The following is a 27,195-nucleotide window of genomic DNA, read 5'->3' as shown; positions in this document are numbered from 1 at the left end:
GCCAGTTATTTTATTACATACTGTAGGTCTACGAGTCAAAATCAAAACAACTCTGAATATCATTGATCCAACTGATGGATATGTTAATTTAGCTACAGTAGGAATAATTTCGCTTTATGCATTAACTTTGGATTTTATACTAAATATTATTTTAATATACAGAAACAACATTCCTACCAATTACCAAGTCAAAAGCAATCATTAAGCATTGTGTAATTCAGAATATTTTAAATAATTAACATCTTAGACTTGAAGTGCCACAAAGAATTTAATGTCGTGTTCCGGGGTTCTTGGTTTTCCTTGTGGGAGTTGGCTTGCTGCTTTTCACCATCTAGCCACCAGATGGCGCCAGGCTCACCTCTCTCTCTGGAGTGGGGTGTTGTCATCCTGCGCACCTGTGATCTATCTGCTCGTCAGGCAAGGTGTACAAGAGGAGCTGACTGCCAGCACTTCGACGCCTGAGTGTTAGCCAGTAACGGTGCCTCTGAGCCCCCTTGAGCTAGTCTCTGTTTTCTCCTCGGTGTTTGATCTCTTAGTGAATCTCCTTGTTGTCTCCTGCCTTCAGGTGTCTTTCCTGAGAAGTCCTGGGTTCCCCTCGTGACGCCGTGGAACCTACCCACTGGTTGCCCGAGTTTCCAGACTCACCTCCTCCGGCTAAATCGCAGATCCCTCCTGGAGGTTCCGACTGACAGTCGTGCCGCTCCTCTGTCTCTGTCCTGCCTGAACCTACCTGTCCGCCCCCCCGACAACACTCCCTCGCCTCCTTCCGGATCTCTGTGGCCAAGCGCTGTTCCACCTGGATCGTACGGAATCAACGACCCCGAGCACGGCAGTTATCCCTCCAAACCTACAAACTCCTATTCAACAAGTAAGATTGCTCCAATTTTCTGTCATCACTCCCGTCTCCTACACCCTGTGAACTCACCGTCTCCTCGCTGTGTTCTTTATAGTGTGCCGACCACTCCGTGAGCCTTTCCCTCCCCCCTTGGACAAGACCCGCAATTTTCAGTGCATTTAATTATTGCTGTTGTAATAAATTCACTTACTATATATATCGCTCTCCTGTGTCGTGTTCTGCATTTGGGCTAGAATCATAGACTCAACATGACAGAACACTCAGGCCAGCAAACAAGCCCAGCAGATGCGATCAGGAGAATGTTGTCCGATCAACACACCCAGTTACAATCACATGAAACAGCTTTAAGAGAGCTTAGCTCACGACAAGTCGAAACTAACCGGCAGTTAGCTGAGATAATCAATTATCTCAAACCTTCCGCTTCTCAGATTCCTTCCCCAAGTCCAGCCCCAGTTCCAGCTCCGGTCCAATCAGTCCAGCCCACGTTTTCCGAGGTTCGACCACCGCTTCCTGAGAGATTTTCTGGGGACCTGAGCAGATGTAAAGGTTTCTTATTGCAATGTTCTATTATTTTCAACCACTCCCCTCAGAGTTTCCTTCAAGATGGCTCTAAAATTGCTTATGTTTTGTCCTTGTTATCTGGACGGGCTTTAGACTGGGCTCAGGCTCGATTTCCTTCCCCGGCAAATTATAACTGCTCGTTTGACGAGTTTTTGAAAGAGTTCCAACAAACTTTCAGTCAAGACTCCGATAAATCATTTAACTCACGCGAGCTCATGGGAATTAAACAGGGTCAACGCACTGTAGCAGATTTCGCTATAGATTTTAGAATAAGAGCTGCAGCAACTGATTGGAATGCAGCTGCATTGAAGAGCGTTTATTTTAACGCTCTTAACGAAAATCTAAAAGATGAACTAGCTACTCTAGATGAACCAGAAACCCTAGAAGATTTGATCAGTTTAACTATTCGCCTCGATAATAGGATCCGGTCCCGTACTAGGGAGAGAAGACATAGAGAACCGCTAGTTAAGACTCATGGAGGAGTTCAACCTGTTCCAGTGAGTTCTTCTCCGCAGGCTCCTCAGGATCCTGAGCCCATGCAGATGGGTCGGACACGTCTCACTCCTGAGGAGCGACAAAGACGCTTTTCCTCTCGTCTCTGCTTGTATTGCGGATCCCCAGGGCACTTCCTCGCCCAATGCCCAATCCGTTCAAACTCCCAGGTCCGCCAGTGGAAGTGAGGAGGCTGGCGGACCACTTGCAAATGAAAGATTCTCCTCGCCTGTCACTACCTGCCAGTTTGATCTGTAAAAATCAATCCTTCCCATTGTCCGCTCTTGTAGATTCAGGCTGTGAACAAAATCTTATTGATTGTACTTTAGTTCAGCAAATGTCGATTGAGACTGAGCCACTCACCGTCCCTCTTCGAGTCGCTGCCATTGATGGGAACACCCTACCCCGAATAACTCACCAGACCAAACCGCAACATCTCATTATTTCCGGAAATCATAGCGAACTCACCCCCTTTTTTAGTTTTCCCCATGGCCAACTCTCCCATCATCCTTGGCTTTAAATGGCTCCAGCAGCATAACCCTCAAATCAACTGGACAGACAGACATGTAGAATCCTGGTCCACCTCCTGTCATTTATCTTGTCTCCGCTCAGCTGTTCCCCCAGGTCCACCACCAGCAGACCCGCAGGAGGCAGACCCGACCGACCTGTCAATTATCCCACCTGAATATCATGACCTAACTCCGGTCTTTAGTAAGTCCAAGGCTCTCTCATTACCCCCACATCGACCATACGATTGTGCTATAGATCTCCTACCCGGTGCTCCGTTACCCACAAGCCGTCTTTACAACATTTCCCGTCCAGAGAGAGAAACCATGGAGAAATATATTAAAGACTCTCTGGCAGCCGGCATAATCCGCCCTTCCTCCTCTCCTTTGGGAGCAGGATTCTTTTTTGTTGGTAAGAAAGACGGTTCCCTTAGGCCCTGCATCGATTACAGAGGGTTAAATAACATAACAGTTAAGAATAAATATCCCCTTCCTCTGTTATCCTCTGCCTTTGAACCGGTTCATGGGGCAACAGTTTTTTCAAAGCTTGACTTGAGAAATGCTTACCATTTACTCCGTATTAGAGAGGGAGATGAATGGAAGACAGCATTTAAGACACCAATAGGTCACTTTGAGTACTTGGTGATGCCTTTTGGATTGTCTAACGCTCCAGCCTTCTTCCAGGCCCTCGTAAATGACGTGTTGAGGGATTTTCTAAATGTTTTCGTGTTTGTTTATCTGGATGATATTTTGATCTACTCAAAGTCGCTAGACGATCACAAGCATCATGTTCGCCAGGTCCTGCAACGTCTTTTGGAAAACAAGTTATACATCAAGGCTGAAAAGTGTGAGTTCCACCAATCGTCAGTGTCGTTTCTTGGATTCATACTTGGGGGCGGACAGGTAAGACCCACAGAGGAAAAGATTCGAGCAGTATTGGAATGGCCGACTCCTCAAACCCGTAAACAACTCCAGCGCTTCCTGGGTTTTGCCAATTTCTATCGCCGATTCATTCGTAATTACAGTCAAACCGCCCTCCCGCTAACTGCTCTCACCTCAACCAAGATTCCATTCAGTTGGACCCCGGAGGCAGAGGCCGCCTTTACACAACTCAAAACCCTTTTTGCTAATGCTCCCATTCTCATTCAGCCAGACCCGTCCAAACAGTTCATTGTTGAGGTCGACGCCTCGGACACCGGAGTTGGAGCCGTGTTATCCCAGATCTCCCCCCAAGACAACAAGACTCATCCTTGTGCTTTCTTTTCCCGCAGATTATCTCCTCCTGAACGTAACTATGACGTGGGGGATCGAGAGCTTCTGGCTATCAAGTTGGCTCTGGAGGAGTGGCGGCATTGGTTGGAGGGGGCTGAGCATCCGGTGCTGGTCTGGACCGATCACAAGAACCTCTCTTACCTGCAGTCGGCTAAGAGACTTAACCCCCGTCAATCACGTTGGTCACTGTTCTTCTCCAGATTTAACCTCTCCATTTCCTACCGTCCAGGGTCTCGTAACATCAAGCCGGATGCCCTTTCCCGACTTCACTCATCTGGAGATTCAGAGAAGGTTCCCGCCACTATCCTGCCCCCCAGCTGCACGGTTGCAGTGGTTACCTGGGAGATTGAAGACATTATTAGGCAAGCTCAACTATCTGAACCCACTCCCGACTCGTGCCCACCTACTAAGCTTTACGTGCCCACCTCTGTCCGTGCCCGTTTCCTGCAGTGGATTCATGCCTCCAAATTCTCGGGCCACCCAGGTATCAGTCGTACCATTGCCCTGGTAAACCGTAAATTCTGGTGGTCTTCAATCCATAAAGACGTTAAGGAGTATGTCTTAGCCTGTACGATCTGCTCACGTAATAAGGCATCTCACCGACCTCCATCTGGCCTCCTACTGCCGCTACCTATTCCCAAACGCCCGTGGTCTCATATTTCCTTAGACTTTGTCACAGGATTGCCACCCTCCAAGGGGATGACCACCATCTTAACAATTGTGGACCGTTTTTCTAAAGCCTGCCACTTTGTTCCCCTCCGTAAACTGCCCACGGCATTCCAAACGGCCCAGTTGCTTATTAAACACGTTTTCCGCCTGCATGGCATACCTCTAGAGATCTTATCGGACCGAGGACCACAATTTATTTCCCGGGTGTGGAAGAATTTCTGTACTGCACTTCATGCAAAGGTTTCTCTCACTTCTGGTTTCCATCCCCAGACGAATGGCCAAACCGAGAGACTTAATCAGGATTTAGAAACTACTCTCCGCTGCTTCACCTCCTCCAATCCGTCAGATTGGTGTCAGTACCTCCCATGGGTCGAGTACGCCCATAATAGCCTTATCTCTGCCGCAACTGGTGTGTCCCCTTTTGAAGCCTCCATAGGTTATCAACCCCCGCTACTTCCGTCTGAAGAGGGTGACCTCAGTCCGCCACCATATCCGTCACTGCCAGAACATTTGGAAATCCACAATTCACAACCTTAACAGCACAGCCGAACAAATCAAACGACAGGCAGACCGTAAGAGAGTTCCGGCTCCCACCTACACTCCCGGCCAGAAGGTGTGGTTATCGTCCCGAGACATTCCGTTAAAGTCAATGTCCAAGAAATTGTCTCCCCGTTTTGTCGGCCCCTTTGAGGTCGAATCCGTTATTAATCCCTCCGCTGTTCGCCTCCGTCTGCCAGCCTCCCTCCGAGTTCATCCCAATTTCCACGTTTCTCAGATAAAGCCCGTCCAGACCAGCACGCTCTGCCCTCCTACCGAGCCCCCTCCTCCCCCCCCCGAGACGTAGATGGCCATCCTGCCTACTCTGTCCGCCGGATCGTTGACTCCCGTCGACGAGGTCGTGGTTGGCAATACCTCGTCGATTGGGAGGGCTACGGTCCGGAGGATCGCTCTTGGGTCCCTGGCTCTTTCATTCTAGATCCTTCCCTCATCACGGATTACCGCTCGTCGCTTCCCTCCTCTTCTTCTCGGCCGCCGGGTGGCGACCGTTGAGGGGGGGGTACTGTCGTGTTCCAGGGTTCTTGGTTTTCCTTGTGGGAGTTGGCTTGCTGCTTTTCACCATCTAGCCACCAGATGGCGCCAGGCTCACCTCTCTCTCTGGAGTGGGGTGTTGTCATCCTGCGCACCTGTGATCTATCTGCTCGTCAGGCAAGGTGTACAAGAGGAGCTGACTGCCAGCACTTCGACGCCTGAGTGTTAGCCAGTAACGGTACCTCTGAGCCCCCTTGAGCTAGTCTCTGTTTTCTCCTCGGTGTTTGATCTCTTAGTGAATCTCCTTGTTGTCTCCTGCCTTCAGGTGTCTTTCCTGAGAAGTCCTGGGTTCCCCTCGTGACGCCGTGGAACCTACCCACTGGTTGCCCGAGTTTCCAGACTCACCTCCTCCGGCTAAATCGCAGATCCCTCCTGGAGGTTCCGACTGACAGTCGTGCCGCTCCTCTGTCTCTGTCCTGCCTGAACCTACCTGTCCGCCCCCCCGACAACACTCCCTCGCCTCCTTCCGGATCTCTGTGGCCAAGCGCTGTTCCACCTGGATCGTACGGAATCAACGACCCCGAGAACGGCAGTTATCCCTCCAAACCTACAAACTCCTATTCAACAAGTAAGATTGCTCCAATTTTCTGTCATCACTCCCGTCTCCTACACCCTGTGAACTCACCGTCTCCTCGCTGTGTTCTTTATAGTGTGCCGACCACTCCGTGAGCCTTTCCCTCCCCCCTTGGACAAGACCCACAATTTTCAGTGCATTTAATTATTGCTGTTGTAATAAATTCACTTACTATATATATCGCTCTCCTGTGTCGTGTTCTGCATTTGGGCTAGAATCATAGACTCAACATGACATTTAAGCTTGTATAAGTCCTGTTTTTTAAATGGTTACATTTTCTCAGTAAAAATTGATCTTACAGCAACAGAAAGATTAGTTTGTACCTTTATTCAACTTTTTATTCAGGGTATGTCGATTCCTACACAACACGGATGTTGTTTTGTGTTCTACAATTTCTTTTTTCTTGATTTGCAAATAATTGATTCCTTAGAAACTAATCGGGACAAGGTGCAAATCACTGTCTCAGAATCCAGGACCAAAGCTGCCAGCAGGACCATTTAGCAAAAGAACACAGTAATTAAGCAATTATGCATCTTTAACAAATCAATGCACAATAAGAAGAACCGGAGCATTAAAGGACCATGTGCAGCCTGAACAGAAGAGAATATCCTTTAAGGACTGTGGGATGAAATTACAGTCGAAATTGCAAATCCATGCCAGATTCTGACAGCCAGTCAATGACAACTTCACCTTCGTCTCACTAATCGTTCTGAGTATTTTCAACCACAACCTATGCTGAGCCTTGTCATGAGCTGAGCAACCATCATCAGCGTGACTGAGTTCACCCCCACGGTTTGTTTAAATATTACTCTGCCAGATTAAGTTTGCTAAATACACAGTTTACCACAATTAGGTTACCCTTTGCGCTCCTCATTACAGAGCTGCAGTACAAAAACGGGCATGGACGATGAGAAGCATCTAAAAAAGGCCCATAAATCTGTTCACAGTTCAATTCAAAGCTCATTGAAGACAGAAAAAAGAGAAGGACAAATCTCTGCAGCAATTAAATTTTGGTTGTCGTTCTTTGTAAAAACAGAAAGATACCAATATTTTCTAAGCTTTAGGTTTAGCATTAAAAACAATGACTTTTCTTTGGACACATTACTGTGTTTTTCGTGCGTAAATCTGCACAAGATGTAACTCCCCATAGAGGAATCTCAAACTCTGTTCAAATGTTCAGTCATTTATTCCTATAATCTTTATAGAGAGGACTATGGAGGACCAAAGTGTTTTTTGCAATTCTAAAACTATGAGTACAAGAGTACTTTGTTATGAACCAAATATTTCCAGTGACATGTCACATAAAAACTAATAAAATATAACATGTTCCAGGCCCAAGTTAGGGCTGATGGACATCATAATTGTACTGTTTCTAGAAGACATTGTAGTTAAATCTGCCTCCATAACTCTGACTTCAAACGAACATTTTTGTTCACATTGCTTTATATTTCTAAAGTGCTGGTATGAAATATTCTTATACCTTCTACTAAAAATTATTAAGATGCACAGGTCACTTAACTCCACTGATGCCCTTTAAATGTTGATGATTTATTAAGTGTTTGCGGGATTATTAACTAGTTCCTGGACTGCTTATTAGTTATTCATAAGGGGAGTTTTATTACTCAGTGATACAAAAACCTCTGAAATATCTCTTATCAAACATGTTTTGAATTGTAACATTTTTAAAGTGAGCATCCTGTTAAAAAGTCTTGACTTTTTAGATAGCTTACAACTTGTTATTTGGCTGATATAATAATATCGGACAGCGGGTAGAAGGAGTAGTGACCCCTTGTATTTTTCTCCATACTTATCAGGTCAAACCACATAGTGCAATACGATATCACTGGTCAATCTATCCGCCAAATTCTTATATTCTTTTTGTGTTGTATTTATATTCATTTATATTCTTATATTCTATATTCTTATTCCTTGTTTCTTGCATAATTTAAGGTTTTTCTTGCATAATTTAAGGTTTTGGTTACTCACATTTAGTGTGTACCTTAGTATTTAATTTGTATTTTTGTATTCTTTTGCATTTTTGCTTACTGTGTGTTATCTTTGTTTTTTGCCTGGGAGCTGCTGGTAACTTCAATTTCCTGAGGGAGTCTTCCCAAGGGATCAATAAAGTACAAGTCTAAGTCTAAGTCATATTGTCCTTGGGCATCTTTATGTGGTGAGTAAATCTACATTTATATAAGTTAGCTTTGTGTATTAGTTCCTGCTGCAAACAGGCACTGACAGGCCAATGCTTTCCTCCTTTTTTGCCATAATTTGTATTGGCTTGATTAGCTAAATAATGTTATTCTTTTACTCAAGCTAAAGACATTTATTTATGTCTGTGAGAAAAAACAATGTGTTAGGTCAATGTCTCACAAAAATTTGCACTTTTTAATGTGTTCACAAACTCCTACTGCATGTGTTTCATGAATAACAAACACCTATATGTTAGACTTGGCGTGCTTGGTTTGGATCTAGATTGGTCAGTATGACTTGGAGAAGAGAAACTCAAGGCGCAACACAACCAGCTTTCAATTTAACGCACACTAGGAGTTTTTAGCACATAGCCATGCTGACACTTCACTGCTCCTGTCTACACTTGAAAAGAAAGTGAAGAAAAAAGTCTGAAGGTGAATACTGAGAAGGATGTGTTTGAGCCAGAACAAATCCACAAAATACACACAGATTCATTTTTGTGACATTGAAACAGATGTTTAGAAAATTGAGGCGGATGATCCAAAAAGAAATATATGACTTAAAATTCAAAACAATGTCTTCTGTTTAAAACATGCAATATGTTTACTTCTGGCTCAAAACCCATTTAGAATTGCATAAAGTGAAGTGCATAAAATATATTCTGGGAAATTTCATCTACTCTAAAATGTCTCTTTGTCCTGAAACACAATAGCTTAAAAATATCCTCAGATTAACTGTATTAACTTCAAATGTTCCTACTTGTGGTATTTAAAATAATCAGAGTAACACTTACTGCACTCCAAAGACAGCAGATGTTTAAAATGGATTTCAATTCATAAGCATGAAGCCTTTTATGACCAAAGATATAAAACTTAAGTGGCAAACTTGACAGCCCTTCAAGGAGACCAGAAGAGTCTTCGACAGCTAAGCTCCTGCCGTATCAATGAGTCGCACGTTCTTCTCTCGTGGGAAGAAGCAAACAGGGTCTGGCTTTTGTATTTGTCATATCTCCTCCAGCCCATGGTGACCGCAATGTGTCTCAGTCACTTTGGCTCACAAAGGACAGACTGGCACTGCAGAGCCAGGGGAATTGGAGCTCTGTGGGAAATGGCGTCCCTGTGGCCATTTTGAACATAGCAGACCTTCCTCCCTCATGTGTTGTCTTCTCTTAAGCTTTTCCAAGAGGGACTTTATGCTCTCACTATGTGAGGATCATGAAATTTCACCCACAGAGAAAAGAACTGCTCTCTGATGGCTACTGAACAGTATGTGTCAGCTTTAAGCACACACTATGACATAAATGGAACATAAAGGGCACTCGCTAGCAAATATAGGCTCTTTATGCATTTATTAGTATGGATTTTGTTACTTTATATTTGGAAATAGTATAATAAAAAAACATGTTATAATGCAAATGATCTCCCTGCTTTGGCGTACTGATTACTTAAAGAACTTTTACACAATTATGCATATTTTATACAAAAACTACACACTGATATGAGGATTCTTTCCAGTGAGTCTCAGGAGAATGTATTTTAAGCATGGCTACCCAGGAACTCTGGCGTCTTTCTACTTTAAAAACTGAGAAGAAACATTAGTTTTAAGCAAAGAGGTTCCTCTACATTGATCATAGGTGTGAGTCTGGGTGTTTGCATCGTTTTTAGTTCTGTGTCACCCTGTGATGGAAAGGTAAGCAGTTCAGGGTGTTTCCCATCTCTTGTCTTACCCTCCCTGCAAAGATAAGCTGAAATAAGGAATGGACAAATGGATGTTTTTGAGCAACCTTCTGGTTATGTTTAGGATATGTAGGTGGGAGAAATATACTGATAATAATATACAACAAACAGAGTCATGTTGAGTGCTTGAACATTGATCCTGTAACATTCTGGTTCTTGTACTTAAATGCATAGAAATGATTCATATTACTTTCATAGAAGCCTAAAATACAAAATATATGTTTTTTTGGTTTTAATAAAAAATGTTGATGTTTAAAAGTATACAAATATTTTCCAGAAAGTAAATTAATATGTATCAATTAAGGAGCAGTGTTTTTCATTACCACATGAAATTGTTAGAGTAACACAAAATTGTCTCTGCCTGATGTCACTGCACTATTATCAAATGACAGGCGCCGATTTGATTTAATGAACAAGGCAGGAAATGAAATAGCAGCTCAGTGAGAATGAAATGGGGAAATAGTAATTCTGTCTGCTCCTCCTGAAACGGAAACATTGCTGAGTACAAAGCTTAATTTTGCACCAACAATGAAAAGCTGACCACTGAAAGAGAATGTGGCTGAGCGGTCCAAAACGGATTAGACTGAAGAATATGGACTGAAAATATTATTTTTGCATCCAATTGTGTTAAGCTATAATTATGCTTAATTTTACAACAGATTTTTAAAGATTTACTTTTATAAAATTTAACCTAAGCAAGACTGCTAAAGAGTTTTCTAATTAACATGACAGAATTTAGTGTGTGGAATAATTCATTAGATGAGATCAAAAGGCACATGGCTGCAAATGTATGTAAAACCCACATATTATAAATAGTTAAAGTGTGGGGTCAAATCATTACTGTGGGTCAAACTCCTTCAAAGAAGATAGAAATGATGCAATGTGGTTTCCCTCTGATTGCAAATATGACTCCCCTTGTCATCACATCACAGATACAGTGATCTGACAATGAAGTATGTGAAACAAAAGTAAACAGAACAATAAAATTATTTAATCTTGATTAAGTACAGGCAAAGTTTGCAGTTTACCGTATTTTTTGTGTCATGACCACCCGGGTTGCAACATTCATTCATTTAAAGGAAGAATCTCTGCTGAAAAGGTTGTAAGCATTTTGTTGAAGGTTGGACACAACCTCATGCACCTCAAAGCAGAAAAAGCCAAAAGCATTAACACACATGACCGGGTTTGGGTTCTGTCATTATCATCAGGGGAAATTACAAACGCCTGGTTGCTCATATGCTGAAGAGCTGGAGGAGATCTTGCAACCTCAGGTCTGGCATTTTTCATGCTTTTAAATCTTTTGGGCCCACATTGTGTATTTCACTATTTTGGAACTGTTTGGAGGTTTGTTTAGAAATATAAAAATGCCATGCACTGTTCACAAAAATGTCACAAAAGAATATCATTACTTATGTAATAAACCTAAAAATCATCACAGATATGCTCTTATTAGACCTGTGAATCTTTCTCAAAAGTGAATGCTTTTTGTTCTGGTTGTTGGTCGCAGTCCAACCACAATGTGGTTGAAATATTTTCAACTCTGGATTTCTGTTGATCAAGTCAAAGCATCCAGCATATATAATTTTTACATATAAATTACCCATCAAAAGAAATCCCTTCATGATAACGTCCACTATCAGGTAATCGGCTGATAAGGCTGGATGGTTCCACAACTTTATTTTCTCATTGTAATACTTAATTTTCTTAAAAATATTTAAATGAATCATTTTGGATATAGTGAAAGTTGTTTTCTTTAACATGACAATTGCTTTTATGTGACCAATAAATTAATTTAAAATATTAACCTGCTTCTGCAGGGACTACGTTATGCAGTAAATTAATCACACAGCCCTGCCTGGAAGTAAAATGTAATTGAGAATGAAATTATGATTGCTGAAGTTGTACATATTGTTGTATTTTGTGGAACTGTTTTCTAAAGAGAAAAAGAGCAAAGAATGCAGCAGCCAAACAACAGCAGTGTTTACAACCCATCTGTGAATTTAGAAAACGTTTTCACCAGTAAACAGCACTGTGGTAAAACTGGATGCATTAACAGCCGTAAAACACAAATCAGAGAGCCGCAAAACCACTACAACCAATTATACAACTTTCCATGGAACATCTTAATGGCTTAGAAAAGTAATGTACATTTGCAAAATGGGTCAGCTATTTGTCAAAGCCCTGTTTTTAGCATTTTAAGAGGGTTTGATGAAAACTGCATTAGCAGGTTTATGAGGTAATATTAATTTCACAACAAATCCTGGAAATCTCTAACTACCACAACATCAAATTACTAAATAGAGGTGTTAAGAAAAAGGAAACAGACCATGTTTATGAATGCCTCCCTGTCAGTAAAGAACAAGTCGAAGAAAATTTATATTTTAATAATTTAGTACATGCATCAGTACAACCACAGGAACCTTTCAAATGAAATTATCCTTTAATAAAAGTGAAAGCTATCCAAATCAACCCAGCCTGATTCTAAAAGAAATAAAACAATGTACTGCCCCGTTTTCTAACTCATACTTTAGATATTACCCACATTTTTGGTTCAGTTTCATCAGAAAAACCTGGCCCTGATCACTGCCCAACATGGAGTATCAAGAAATCACCTAAACAGAACCTGACTGCCAACATGAAGTGGGCTAAAAGAGCTCCAAAAGCAACACACAGCACCTCGATCTAAAAAAAATCAGAAGAGCAGTGACATCTATAAATCTGAGAAGCATTATAAAGCCATGTTTTAAGACTTCAGGCCTTAAACATGGCCTTGAGAGCCATTACCCACAAAGAGAGAAAACATGCAATGTTAGAAAACATTCCCTGTAGTTGGCAGATTTCTAAAATTGTACAAAGAGCACATCAATGACTCATCGAGGAGTTTACAAAAGAACCAAGAACAAAATCTAAAGCACTGAAGACATCACTTGCCTTTGTTAAAGTCAAAGCTCATGAATCAACAAAAATAAAGAAAGACTGGGCAAATATGGCATACAGGGGAGTGTCTCGAGGCAGTAAATGCTGCTGACCAAAAAAGCAGAAAAACTAATCTACAATTTGCCCCCCAAAAATTTGTATGATTATAAAGACTACTGGAAAATACTTTGTGGATTGTTGAAAGCTTTGAGAGGTTTATGTGAAAATACATCTGGTGTAAAACAAACAGCATTTCAGATAATCATTTAAGCAATCATATATGGTGGTGACAGTGTTATGCTCTGGGACTCCTTGCTTCTTCGGAACCAGACCTCCAAAGATATTGTCATTTATCGCTTGTACCTGATGGCAGTTGCTGTTGCAGAGGTGTAACCGGTTCTTAAATAGATAACTTTTTCACTCAGTTTAACAGATTTTGTTCCTGCTTAGTAAATTATTCACCATGTAAAGACTGATTTTTTAATGGATGCTAGTTAGCTTTGATAAATTTTATATGATGATCTGAAAAATTGAAGTGTGACAAAAAATCAAAACCAAAAGGAATTTATTTGGGAATAAGCATTTTTCATAACACTATTTCTGAATACCGTACCAGCAGAAGGGCTTTAACTCAATCATATACCATGAAGGATGATTAATAAGTCTGCTAATGGAAGGAGGCTGAGAGATCTCTGGAAGCGAGATAAGGTATGAGGTGTAAACAGAAGAAAACACAGCCGAGTGGAGGTGGGAAGTGCAAACTCCATCAATCACTGCTGACAGCTGAGACAGATTTAAGGATCATCAACAGCATAAAAGAAATTGATGTTTCGCTGCTAAATATCACAGAAATAATTAGTAATATTGGCACCTATCAAAAGTGTTCCAAGAAGTCTAAAATATGTCCCTCTTATCAGTCCATCCCTATAATTGAGTAGAAACCAAGACTTCGTAAAATTATTATTGTTTCTACTTGTAGTCATTTTGACACTTTTGAAGATATTTAAACTTAAAGACAGGAGAATAACAGAAGAAATTTTTAAACAACTTAGATTGAGGACTTTAAATTGAGATAACGTCATTAGCAAAGCCCTTTATCTTGGTAATGCCACAATAGGCTTATCTTCACACACATGAGAAAGCCCCACTGACAGCCTCAGCAGGACTTTATCCTGCATTCCAACACACTAAAAGTGGACTGATTATCACCCCAGTGATTTTCATTACTGCTTTTTGATTGAACAAATTGTTAAAGTTTTCTGTTTGATTACTTATCACAAGGGTTTACCAATATTTCAGTTGGAGTTCTGAAAATAGAAGCAGCTTTAGTAATGAGCAAGCTTTTAATGTGAGGTGAAGGATACGGCAGAACATGCATGCACGCAATTCCAATAAAAACCTTCACATTTATGGATATGACTTAATGAAAAAGCTTAAAAGAAGACCAACCGGCATGCACACTTTTGCAATTACTTTCAAAGAACAATAAAACAATGAAAATAATAGCTTCCATATCACAATATTTCACAAAAACTGGTATTTGAGTCAGTTCAAGGGAAGCTCTCGCTCATGAAAATGTTTGTATTTGTTATTCACAGCCAGACTTGCCGTACCTTTGATCCCACACCTGCGCTTGTTCAGATCCAAAGCAGCTCTTTGTGAATAATATTTACTGAAATATTTATGCAAAAGTCCAACCTACTAAGCGAGGCATAAACAAAGCCGCAGAGTATTTGTGCATCGTGTTTCAAACAAAGTCAATGCCTCTCAGCCTCTGGAGTGAATGGCCACTTCAGTCGCTCTGATCACAGCTGACTTCACTCCATTGAATTAACACACAGTTTTCTTGGCTACAGGCTCAGGGGCCATGTTGGAGCCTCACTGGTGAATATTAGATTGCACGCCTCCAGATCTCATTAAAGGAAGCAACAGGACAATGTCTGCATCCCAAATGAGACCAGAGGCCATCAAGCATCCTGACTCCCTGTAGAATCTACCGATTTGATTGATTTTGTGTGCATGCGTCATGGGGAAACAGAGGGTAAGATGTCATAATGTGCAAATAAAATAATTATCCCTTTTCTATCCTTTTTTTATATGATACAAAATTTAAATAAATGCCATTTGGACTATGGACTATAATGAGATTTGATGAAGAGTTATCTGAGAGCATACTCACAGGTTCTTGAGTCTGAGCAATTTTTTTCAGTCTTCCTTTTCCAGATGGATGTCCACTGAAAAACAAGCACAGGCGTCATCATCACAAACACCCAGAAACCCTGACAGCAGAAAAACCAGGCTCCACTGAGTCTAACAGAGAAGACGATACACATGTGGCTCAAGAAATGTTTTTAGCAATGTGTCAAATGAGTCCATGCAGACAGCAGGCTTTACTGGAAATCAAATTACCACTGTCACTGTATGTTCCTAACTAAGATGTCCAACATTAGCTACGCACAATTAGCTAGAGTTTTAAATAAAATCACCTTGTGCTTGAAGGTGTTATTTTTTAACAGTAGTTTATCAGTAATAATCACTAATTAAACCCTTCAGTGCCGGTGAAAATGCAGAATATCTACAATTAACAGAAAAGTCAGCAATGAGATATTTCTTTTGTAGCTCCAAAACTCTGAAATACTGTTCCTCAAATACTGAAATCAACAGATCTTTAAAAGGCAGCTAAAATCTCATCTTGCATAAGCATACATATGTACTTTCACACAATTTAGCACTTTCTTGTAAGTCTCAGTAAAGTTTCAGATAATCAGAGAAAATTAGTAATTCACTTTGAATGAAACATCAAGGAAAACTTTTTTGCAATCCCTAATTTCAGAGGGCGAAAGATCAGTTGGAACATTTTCCCCCGCACAATTTTAGTGGGTTGATTAATAAATTAAAGAGTCAAGTGGGGTAAAATTTATGTGCCTCATAAAAACACTCAAAGCACAAAAAGAGAAAACCCACAAATTTTATCCCACAAATGTTATCCTAAAATTCTCACCAGAAAATGAAAATTTAACCCTGTAATGTCCAGCATCATCTGTCCTTTGATAGAAACCCTCAGATGGAGAAGTGAGAGACAGCAGCAGTGCTGTCCATCGATTGGTAAAAGGCAGAAAAATCAGTACCAGAATGGGCCGGCTATCTTCCAAAAGATGAAGCCGTGAAAGATATAAACAGGCACTAATTAGCAGCTGATATTTACCAGCAGACAGCAGGAGGGCTTTCAAAGCCAACTCTGTGCTTTTACTGAAAAGGTGTTTCATGAATGTGTAACAGTCATGTGGGCCTGAAAAACAAACAACTCTCTGTCTACCTCCAGGGACACAAACTCTTAAAATAGACTTCAAATGCCTGGGGATACCAGTCAGGCTCACTGGCAGTCATTGACACCCAATAAGCCGGGCGACGAAGGCCTCAAGACATGTTTGTTTTCCTGGAAAAGGGTTGAGAAAAAACTCTTAACCACAAGTGACAATAACTAAGGGTCCTACAGATGAGTATAGCTTAAAACAAGTTTCCTGAAACCCACAAAAGTCTAATAACACAGGTGACCTTTAAGGAAAAACACATTTTCAGGGTTAGTTTCAAATCTAATTAGATCTATAGCACTTCACTAAACCAATAACAAGGTGCAGACCAACACCCCATTTAACAACCAACCATTCAGCTCCATTTATGACTATTTTTCTGAGTTTCTTAAGAAGTTGTTTTAACAATTTAGCTGTTGTTCTATAAGTTCAGCCACCTCGGCTGTAATATCCACAGCAAACATTCACCCTCTCAACCTTGAGAAGGAGAGCACAGCCATTTTTACCATGGCACTGTCAGAGCTCGTCTTTAGATTAACGTCAAGAATGTTGTCAAGACGCTGTTAAGCAGGTCTAGAGTAATATGTAACATAGTAATATTTCTACATGCACATATTCTGTGTTTGCTCCAAACGCTGCATGAAGAAGAAAAGATCAGACATTTCAAGTTTGGTGAGTTACATAAGCAGAGGAGCTAGAGGTTTACCAGTAGTGACATTTTGAGGCCAATGACAGAATCAGCAAACTGATTTTTCATCCACTACCACATTTAAAGCAATTTAAAGTTTTATGAGTAAAATTGGCTGTTTTGAACAAGATTCAAAAATCTGTAAAATGAATTGATCAAGATGAAGCCATCCTTTCCAACAGAGCAAGCTGGAGTTGGCTATTCAATTCAATTCTGTTTGTTTACATAGGGCCAATTCACATCACAAGGCAACTCAAGGCACTTCACAGAAAAAAAGATAAATTCACTCCAACCACACATAAAATTTGGTCCATTAATTCTTTGTTGTAGCAATGCATCTTTGTAATAAGAAGCTGAAAAGCCTGTCTATTTTCTTGTAAAAGATGCCATGTTTGCAAGAGAAATTAATTAAGGAAGCACTGACACTTGCTTTTTGTAAATCAAGGGAAGCAAGCCATGTTCTCAACACAGCAAATCACCAATTCCATTTCAAATGACAACAAACTTCCTAACTATGAGAACTAATTATGTTGAAAAAATGCTACAGCTCAGGAAACACTGCATACAAAGCCAAGCACAGCAGATGCAGCATCATTAACTCATCACTTGGATATTCAAAGGGTTAGCCAGTTAATGAGCAGAGCATGGTCTTTTGACATTGCACACTGGTTCTGGAGAGCTCTGTCTCATCAGACCAGAGGAAACTCTGCAAGACTTCAATGAAACTTCCTACTTAGCCCCCTTATTATGAAACCACTCTGTCTTAAATCACTAAGGGAGTGTGTGAAGTTGACCCAGTCTTCCTAAAAGTTCTTCCAACATCTGCAAATAACTTCTGGGAGTCTTTAAAAGAGTATCACTGCTTCCACAATTAGGAAAAAGCCACTATTAATATTAGCTGAAACTACAAATTTTTAACACACTTTTTTAGGATTTGACAAAATCCTAAAAATCCAAAAGAATCCAAAAGGTATTTGTTTGAGCTGATGAACAAATTATGAAGATGATATCTCAAAAGCAATATAGGCCATGCTATGTAATCTGTTCTACTGAGACTTTATTTAAAACACCAACTCATAGAAGTATATGAATTAAAGCGAAAGGTAATTGATTTAATATTTTAAACATTTCAATTTCTTCAATTACAGGCTTGAAAATGACACAAATGTTAACCTTCCAGCTAGAAAATTGACATCTAATGCGCAGCCAGAGTTATAATCAAATGGTTTAGATCAAAGTCTATTCAGATGTTACAGTTTAGTTAAAAAAAGAGAATTTGTGAACAGATTTTATATTCATGGGTGCTTTTTATCCAGCTTCAGCACTTTCACAAAAAATTAGCCAACATTTTGTTTTCAACTACAGACACACCCCACACTTTTCAGATGTTCATTTTGTAATAAATGTAAAAAATATTCCATTTCACAGTTGTGTAGAAATTTAAAATGCATCAAAAGGTTTTGTAATTAGGAGTTCCAACTGTTGAATATTTTTAAATTTGACTTTATTTCTAACACTTTTTTAATGGTAAATGGACTGAACTTATATAGCGCTTTTCCAGGCATTTTGACCACTCAAAGCACTTTACACTAGAGTCACATTCACCCAGTCGCACTCACAAACACATTTATACACCGATACGCAGATCGGTAGGCAATTTGGGGTTAAGTGCCTTGCCCAGAGGCACATCGACATGTGGCAGGAGGAAGCTAGAATCGAACTTACAACCTTCCGATCGCAAGACGACTACTCTACCATAGAGCCACAGTCGCCTGTGGTAAGTATTTTATAAATTGCTATTTTACATGTTTATTGAAAACTGCTCTCTAAAAGGTTACAGTATATTAAAAAAAAACACTGAAAACTCCATGGCAACATTCCTTTGCATTTTATCCAACTCCATTTTATACTTATGCAAAATGGATACTGTCAAAGAAAGTTTGTTTGGGTTAAAAAAAGGTCATAGTAACTTGATTTACAAGTCTGCATGAATGATTTCTGAATACGTCTGGCATTTGTTATTCTACAATCATACTGTTGAGACCTAAGGAACTTAATATTCTCCTGTGTAGTGCTGAGGAACATTGCATTGCCACTATACAGAAGGGTTTGCAGTCTCATAAGAAACAAACACACATTATTAGTTTCAGACTCATATTGACAATCAAATTGCCACATCTATTTAATAAGAAGCCAGGGAGGACCAGTGTTTAGGGAACAATAGTGACTTTTTTGTTTGGCAGCAGGGACACAAAGCCAATATCCTGCATGGAGATATTACTCCTAAGAAGTCTTGATCATTTTCCCAGTCTCATATCTACCTTTATGCAGCATGAAGACTGGATGGACCCTCTTTCATACTCGTCCTGTCTTCCAGACGGCCAGCCTCGACTACAGCCAGATTTGAGGCCCACTTGAATTCGGCTCAGAAGAATTTGGCAGGAGTGCGGCAACAAGGCTGTTAGCAAATAGCAGAAAGATGAATAGTCTTCCTGCCTGCCAAACCTTTGCACAGGGGCACTTGTATTTTGTGGGATGTAATGAGTCTGTAGTGTGACTCTGTCTTGTATACCCCTGTTTCTCAGTTGTTTACACTATTTCATATTTAGGACAGCATTGCAAGTTTGTACTTGTTAGATTCAGGCTAGAATAATAAGTTTCTTTGTGATGGAGAAAATGAAGTGCAATTTGATTTCACTCCAAATTGCATCAAGGCATTGCATCTAATAGCCAAACTTTATATTGCACACAATCTGAATAAGTTAAATACTGATATTCTGTGAAGGTAGAAGGGATGTATTTTGATTTTAGACTGAAAATGCTGAGAAGACTGCCCCCTAGAGGCAATTGCGTATATAATTTCTCCTGCTGAAAAATTTGTCTTCATCATCTGATTATTAAATTTACAAAATTTGAATGATCTCTGCACCAGGTTTTAGCATTCAAGCTCTATTTAAACATTAACAATAAGATAATTGAGAAATGGACCAGCAAAATCCTCTCCTGCAAGTCAGTTCTACTCTGCCGAGACGAAAAGAATAATTAAATTCTTTGTTTGCCTTGTTTACTCTGTGCAGAGGATAAAGAATGGGTCTCTGCTGTCAGTTACCATATGATCTGGTGCTCCAGTCTGGCCGGGCCTGTCAGTCAACATTTCTCTGTTGACATCAAAGCATTCGATAATCTTGCTGCTGCAGATGCTAAAGTCAAATGGGGAAAAAAAATTAATATAAAAAGTGAGAGAGAGAGAAAGCCTGTAATGCTGTGCCTGCTAATTATGCTGCCTGAGATGTCTCTTTGTCATCAGATTGAACTGCATGACAGATAGTAATAAACTGCATTTTTGCCTGTTTACTTAGCTGAAAATACAAGAGTCAAAAACTGAAAGTGTAAAAATTTAAATTATTATGTGACAGGAATACATGAAACAGGCGTAACCAAAGCAGCACATTCACCGATTTGGCCTAATTGTTTGTAGAAAGAACAGAAGAAGGTCAGAAAACAGTTGTACCATTGATTTTTGAACATGCATTTACTCTTTAGACAAACAAAAGGTTTTTCCAGTTATTTACTCTGTTCGTGGGTGGAACAGTCAATTAACAAAACTTTAAAGCCAGATGTAGGCAACCTCAGATTACATTCAACTATCTTTGATTGGTCAGTAGGGGCTAGATTTACTTGGAAGCACTGAAGTGCCTCCTTTTAAAGATGCTTCTCTGCAAAGGAGCAAGCAAATAGCTGTTACCTTGGAGCCACAGCCTGCCTAATCATGACCGTAATACAACCTGGATGAATGGAACAAATGCGAGCATACAATATTGACTAAATGAGGTAAACCTATTAAGGTTTCAGTAAATGAACTGAAATGTCTTTTTCTTGCATAAATGAAATGTTTGGGTTCAGCTTGGAGCCCCAAACTACCTCAATAATTGCCTGGGTAAAGCAGAACGCCCTTGAAACTGGCACTCAAATCAGACGGCGGAATAACATTCAGATGGTCTCTCTGCATGATGATGACACAGCGTTTGCTAAGCCTGCCCTCTCCTGTGCTTTGCCCTTGAATTTTAATGAGTTTACAGAGTTTGTTCAACTTCGATCCCAGGCTTTGTTTAATCAACGTCTAATAATAAATAATAATTTAAAAAACTGTTGCATTTTGCTGAGGCTTCTGGCTCACTCCTTAAGTGGACGTTGAAATATGGAAAAACTTTATTTCATTCCATAAAACATAAAAAATATTGTGTAGAATACTGCTCACAATCCAAAACCTTACTTATTAAAAAAAACAAAGATTAAAAGCTATAGTTTATTGGAATGACAAGATGTAACACTGAAAAATCCTCAACTTTAATTTAACTAAACATATTCAGTCAGAAAAGTCCAACATCATTGAGCTCTCCAAAGCTCTGGTAACGAGTTATTTGATCCCCCTCCCCTCAACATAGACAAGTTTTATCGCTGAGATTATGCTACTGCAATAGCATTTAACGACTTATACACATCTTTATTAAAGGTTTTTGTACAGTATACATCTTTCCACATATCAAGTTTAACAACCACTGAGAAATACGTTCACAGAAGATGAGCCAATCTGAAAAGTAAATCTAAATCTCTTACAGTTTCCCCTCATCTCTGATTTTGTCTGCTCAAGACTCAATTCTCTCATTGTAACACAATCACACTGAATGATAGCACTCAGATGCTGCACTCTGGATAATGATGCAATCAAACTACATTATTTGGCTTCAACAGGTGCAAAACGAATGTGGATTATTTGCTACTGATGCTAATTTGAGTTGTATTTGGCTCACTTGCCACAACAAGTCTCTCTGGAAACCATTTAATCCATCATGGGATTGTTTTCAACAATTGCAAATGTTTAATTTTGCCGATAATTTGGACTTGGCAGCATTACATGGCCAACAAATTCAAATATTTGCTTCAATGTAGAATGGGAATACCAAACCACCTGACAGGAGCAAAGATTTAACATCAAAGTTTTGTAATGTTACAGACGTGTTTCACTGCTCTACACTTTCAATGGAAAGTTCATTTATTTTAGTAAGTCAATTCAAAAAGTTAATTCTCAGAAAAGTGGAATACAGAAATGCTGGATTGCTGACCTTACACCCCCCCATCCCCCCCACTACCAGAAGGTTAATTCACATGTGTAAAGTTTAGTGGAAGAAAAAACTGGTAGAGAAAACCGCAGTATTGAGTGGAATCAATGCTAATCAGTACTTCAAGAGCTACTACACACAGATGCATTGTGCACAAAGGCTATAATCCCAGAACCAGAGGTGTCATAATTGTATTACCTGCGAAAAATGTTTGTCTCTTTGGTGTGTAACCGTGGCAACAAGGTATTATTTTTACAGCATGCAGTAGTTGATTAAATGGATGCAGTGTAAGACTAAAGAGCAAATAATTAGAATGAGGAAGTTCAAACGATCTCTTCCATCAATCATAATGAACAAGGATCATGTTCCTGACTTCAGCATCTCAAGGACTAACTTTGTATCCATATGGCCAAATTAATAAACTTTCAATACATTTTAAACCTATTGAGATGCACCTGTACATCAGCACATATTATTAAAATAACTGGGCCTAGAGATAAAACTAAAAAAAGAAATTCTCCTGCTTCCTCCCCATTAGCCATGTTACTGAAGACATGGCTTCAAGATGGTGGCTAATTAAGAGCACAACTTAATTAAATCTTGGCAGAAGAGAGCCACCTCTATGATGTTAATGTGAAAACAGGCACTGTTGTCGCACACAGATGGCACATGAATAGCAAGTTGGGAAGAAAAGAAAAAGATCTCACTAAGCAGAAGTGGTTTTTTTCTTCTTTTTTTGTGTTGCCAGCACTGATTTTACCAGCTCAGTTTTGATGGTTGCCTGGAAACACTCGTTAGCGCGAACCACTGAGTCACGGAGAGTCGGGACGTGGGAACCCAAAGTTAAGACTTCAGCTCAGAGGCAATTATATCAATCACAGGACATTTGAGGACTAAGCATCTGCAATGTTGCATGTAACAATCTAATATTAAATTATACAATTTTAAAGATTTTCAATATAAAATATGCTTCATATCCAATTAATTTTAAAACAGTAGTGGTGAATAGTTTAGGTGCTTAGTATTGCAAACACATAAACAAAACATTTCTGTCAGCACTTTTTATCTGTAATTTCAACCATTTTACAAAAGTCGTCATACAACATTTTGCAAATATTACCATCTATTTAGAAATAATATTTTTTCAGCTGTAAAAAAAGCTTAAAATCATGCTTTTTACTGTTGGTCTAAAAAGCAACAGTAAAAATAAAGTCATATTATCCTTTCATGCATTTTTGGAACTAGCATCAAGTTGAAAGTCTCTTCTTGTGGCTTTTGATGAATTTCCTCCATTGTGTTGCAGAAAATCAGGGGGTTTTATAAAAAGAGCCATCACTCACTGGATTTAAAATATGTCCATCGTTTTACAGCTAGAGTTTTAGTTTTTAAAAAATATTTTCTGACATCAGACTCCATTATAGCTGCCGGATGTGTCAAGATACGATGTGACAAGTCCAAAGCTTAAACATGCAAGATAAGTCAACAGACAAAAAATGTGCACAGGGAGTGGGAATAATAAGAATAAAGAGGGTATTTACCTTGAACAAGAATTGCTTTATTGGTCATTTAGATAACTGCGACTGTCTCTCTCTCTCAGCCATTTCATTACGGACAAACGGAAACAGACAATTGTGAACTTATAATAAGCAAAAATTGCTCCATGCACACTAAATCCAGCACACTAGGCCTTATTTAAATAAACTGCCCTTCCAGAGAGGCTTTGTTATTGTAATTTTCAAGCAAAAGAAAAAGAAAAACTGTACTTGTTTAAACATTACCTCTGCCCTTTTCTACTATTAGATCTCAGACACATGTACTACATCACATCCAGATCCAGTTCATTAGTTTCTGATTTAGTGGTGGGTAGGTTCAGTCGTGAACATGGGGAATGAGGAGAAAACAGCTAATTTTGTTTTCATCCTACACAGTTCCTGTTTTTGGGGATCTTTGAGGTGGCCCACATGATGAGCCCAAATTATATTTGGTTCCCATTTCATTTCACAGCCAACAATGATTTCCTATCTCCTACTTATATTTAGTAGGAGTTTAGTTAATCTAACAACAATTAGAGACCCAAAAGCTGGTTAAACATTTTCTGAAAATGTATTGTTACATTCCTTAAGAACGACTTACAAAGCTATGTAAATACAGGATGTCGATGACCTGCTAAGATTTAAACTCCTTATAGCATGGGATTTTCTATTTTACAGATATAAGAAAAAAAGTCCATATTTTCCAAAATTTTCAGTTAGTAATACATTTGAATATGATAATAATGAATAATTTTAACAATGTCCAGATGCCTAGTTTTAACTCTTATCTTACTTTTCCACAGATGTCCGTTGTCTGTTGCTAATCTGTTATCAAATATCAATTTGGAGGTTAATTCAACTCGAGACAGAATGTTATGTTTACGTTTCATGCAAATTTGGTATCGAATGTGATATTTCTAGCAGAAGACGACTTTCAGACTTTCGACGACTGGCGAAATCACTGTGGGGCAAAAATGACAGCAAATTGAAGCAGATTTCTACTTTTACTTTGAAAATGTCTGTATTTTCTGTCTTTGTAATCACCTTACATGTCAATATTCTTAACTGCCAACTGTCTTCTCTGCCTGCTTCAAACTGGTAGACATACCAGAAGAAAATTCAGTCATACTATCCATAAACTCCACAGTCCTGTGATTTTGTTTTGTAAATGAACATTACTCCAAATTTCTGAGGAGTTGAAGCAGAGCCTTTGGGGATGCATGAATGTTTTTAGTAATTGGAGCACTCCCCCACAAAAAAATGTAACTTGGAGATTTTAATTTTAACTTTGTAAAAATGTAGCTTTTCACTCTGAGTGTTTTATAAATAAAAATCGACTCTTGGATCATTTTCAACCTAGTAACTAGTAGGCTGTACGTCTTTCAGAAGCATACAAGTTGTTCCAGCATGAACACTAAAGAAGAAACATGTTTTTTAAGCTGATACTCAGAGTGTGGTTCTGTCACTGAGGTCAATGTCTGTGGCCCTGAGAGACCTACAAGAATGTTTGTGGCCTGCTGTCAGTACCTAACTGGATAAACAAAAGTCCTCTTTTATATCTGGACACACTAACGCACTGACATGAACATGCAATCTGCGTCATCTTTTGGCCACGTAGATTAGACTGTTTTAATCAAGTTTGTTTGCTGAGAGCATGGTTTGACTGGGACATGCAGCTGGCAGCAAAGGACGGATGAATTGAATTATACCTGGTGTAGACAATACAGTAAACCTCTGAAGAGATTTGCTCCCAACAACAAGCACTGACCATTTTCCACAGACAAAAAAGGTAAATACGCTTTTCAGATGAGGATTAAAAACATAATTTACCACTGCAGCCAGCATAAGGCATACAACCTTTTGTTTTTATGGCAAAAACAAAAAGAGAAAGAATGAGGAAAAACAGATCCAGGATCCTAAATTTGAGATTAGACATCTCTATTAGATGTTGCTGCCATAATAGTTTTCAAAGTAGACAGGATGTTCTGGTCTGCAGCGTTCTGTAAGACTACTCAAAAATAGACTTGAGTTATAAAGATTTTGGCACTATGGTTAAAATGTTCCATCATCCAACAGTACATTATTTTAATTAATTTAAGAACTAGGTGAAAAAAAAACGGTAGAGAAAAAGGTAATTTAGTAGAAAGGTCATTTCTCCTACATAGCTCACAGCAACCACAGCTCTACTTGGAGAGGAATGATGACTACAATTTGATGTACATACTGATATTGACGAGTTAAAAAGTTATGATGGCGTCAATTTGTTAAAAATAATAAGAAGTTGCATGTAAATAGGCAACCCTAGGTATCCTATAAAGCCAGTGAAAAGAGCCAAGTGCCTGGCTGCAGTGTGAGTAAGAATATCCAGTTTCAAATAACGAGAGCCATAAAATCACGTACACCTGGAGAGCAGACTGCAACGTACAAGCATCATGCAGCCGTCACACAGCGATGAATTTGGAGTAGAGCTCCTGCTCTACTGCTCTGCTTACATAGAAATGAATCTAGTGAGGTAGTTCAAGCATCTGATCATGATGCCTCTGAGGCATTTTCTTTCTGAGGAGTTCTGGGCATATTCCACTGTGAGGTGACCCTGGGACAAAGGAAAACATAGATTTCCTTACCAGCCTGGGAATGCTCAGAATGAGCTGGTGGGGAAAATGATTTCTGTTTCTTCCTGAGCAATTCAACCTCAGATAGCACAGGACAAAAAGGACCAATGTAAAACAAAAAGTCACTTTTCAGAGCTTATTTAAAAAAATTAACTTCTAGAAACAACATACAGTGGACCTCCAGTATTTTTAAGGTTGGGGATACTTGAGATTCCCTCAAAAAATGTTTACAACTGCTAATTTAAATAGTTGAAGCACCAAGTAAACCTTAAAATGCATCAAAACAAATAGTGGTAACCATGTAAGCACTACAGCAGAAGCTAACATCTATGGTTTTACTTATCTCAGGTTAATCAGCTCCAAGGAAAATGAATGGTGCTCCTTGGCTGCTTTGTAAGCACCACCCAATAGTTTGTCAAGCAGCACTGCACCTAGGTATTTCAGCTCCCCATGCTGTTTTTGTCTTTAATATTTAATATATGGTTGACAAAAATACTCCAAGAATAGGCAATTTTGAGTTACCTATCTGAAAATACAGATTTTTGCCACAAGTAGGCAGGGGTTCACAGTAATTGGTTCTTCAAGAATTAATGCCTGCAAATGTGGCTTTTTTTCCCCAAAAGAAAGACAGTCCTCCTAAAAATACATCCAATCTACAAGTCAAGCTAAACACCAACAGAAGGATTTTTGCAGACTGAACAGGTTGTTCTTTTGACTAAGAGTGTAGCACCAACATGTGGGGATGTTGATTGGCACAGCAGGAACACAGGAATGGTGCTTACATGAGTGCGATTACAAGAAAAGTTCAGTCGGGTTTACCGCATTCATTGAAGCACAACAACAGTTCAAAGTGACAGACTATTTCCACTTCCAATTGAGGAGGCTGTGAAGCCAGCAGGGTGCATCCAGACTCTGCCAGTGGCCCATCACAATGGAAAACTCAGTATCCCGAATCTCCAGCTATTTTAGCCTTTTAAAACCCTTCTTGTTTCATGAAGGAGTCAAAGCACATCGTCTGGCAGTTCAAACTGAACAAAAGCTCTTGAATTTCTGACAGTTTTAAGCGCG

General features: G+C 39.5%; 1 protein-coding gene across 4 annotated transcripts in view; it reads right to left on the bottom strand.

The window, feature by feature from the left end:
- syt1a (synaptotagmin Ia) overlaps window positions 1-27,195 on the bottom strand; it is a 162,522-nt gene that overhangs the window by 109,232 nt on the left and 26,095 nt on the right. For all 4 annotated transcript variants that reach the window (XM_028043653.1, XM_028043654.1, XM_028043651.1 and 1 more), the window contains exon 2: window positions 15,044-15,098. The gene's annotated coding sequence lies outside the window, so the exon portion shown is untranslated. The remainder of the gene's footprint in view (window positions 1-15,043; window positions 15,099-27,195) is intronic.

Source organism: Xiphophorus couchianus, chromosome 17 (genome assembly GCF_001444195.1).
Source record: "Xiphophorus couchianus chromosome 17, X_couchianus-1.0, whole genome shotgun sequence".
Taxonomy (NCBI): domain Eukaryota; kingdom Metazoa; phylum Chordata; class Actinopteri; order Cyprinodontiformes; family Poeciliidae; genus Xiphophorus; species Xiphophorus couchianus.
Note: the sequence above shows the minus strand (reverse complement) of the source record. Positions and strands in the feature narration are given on the sequence as shown.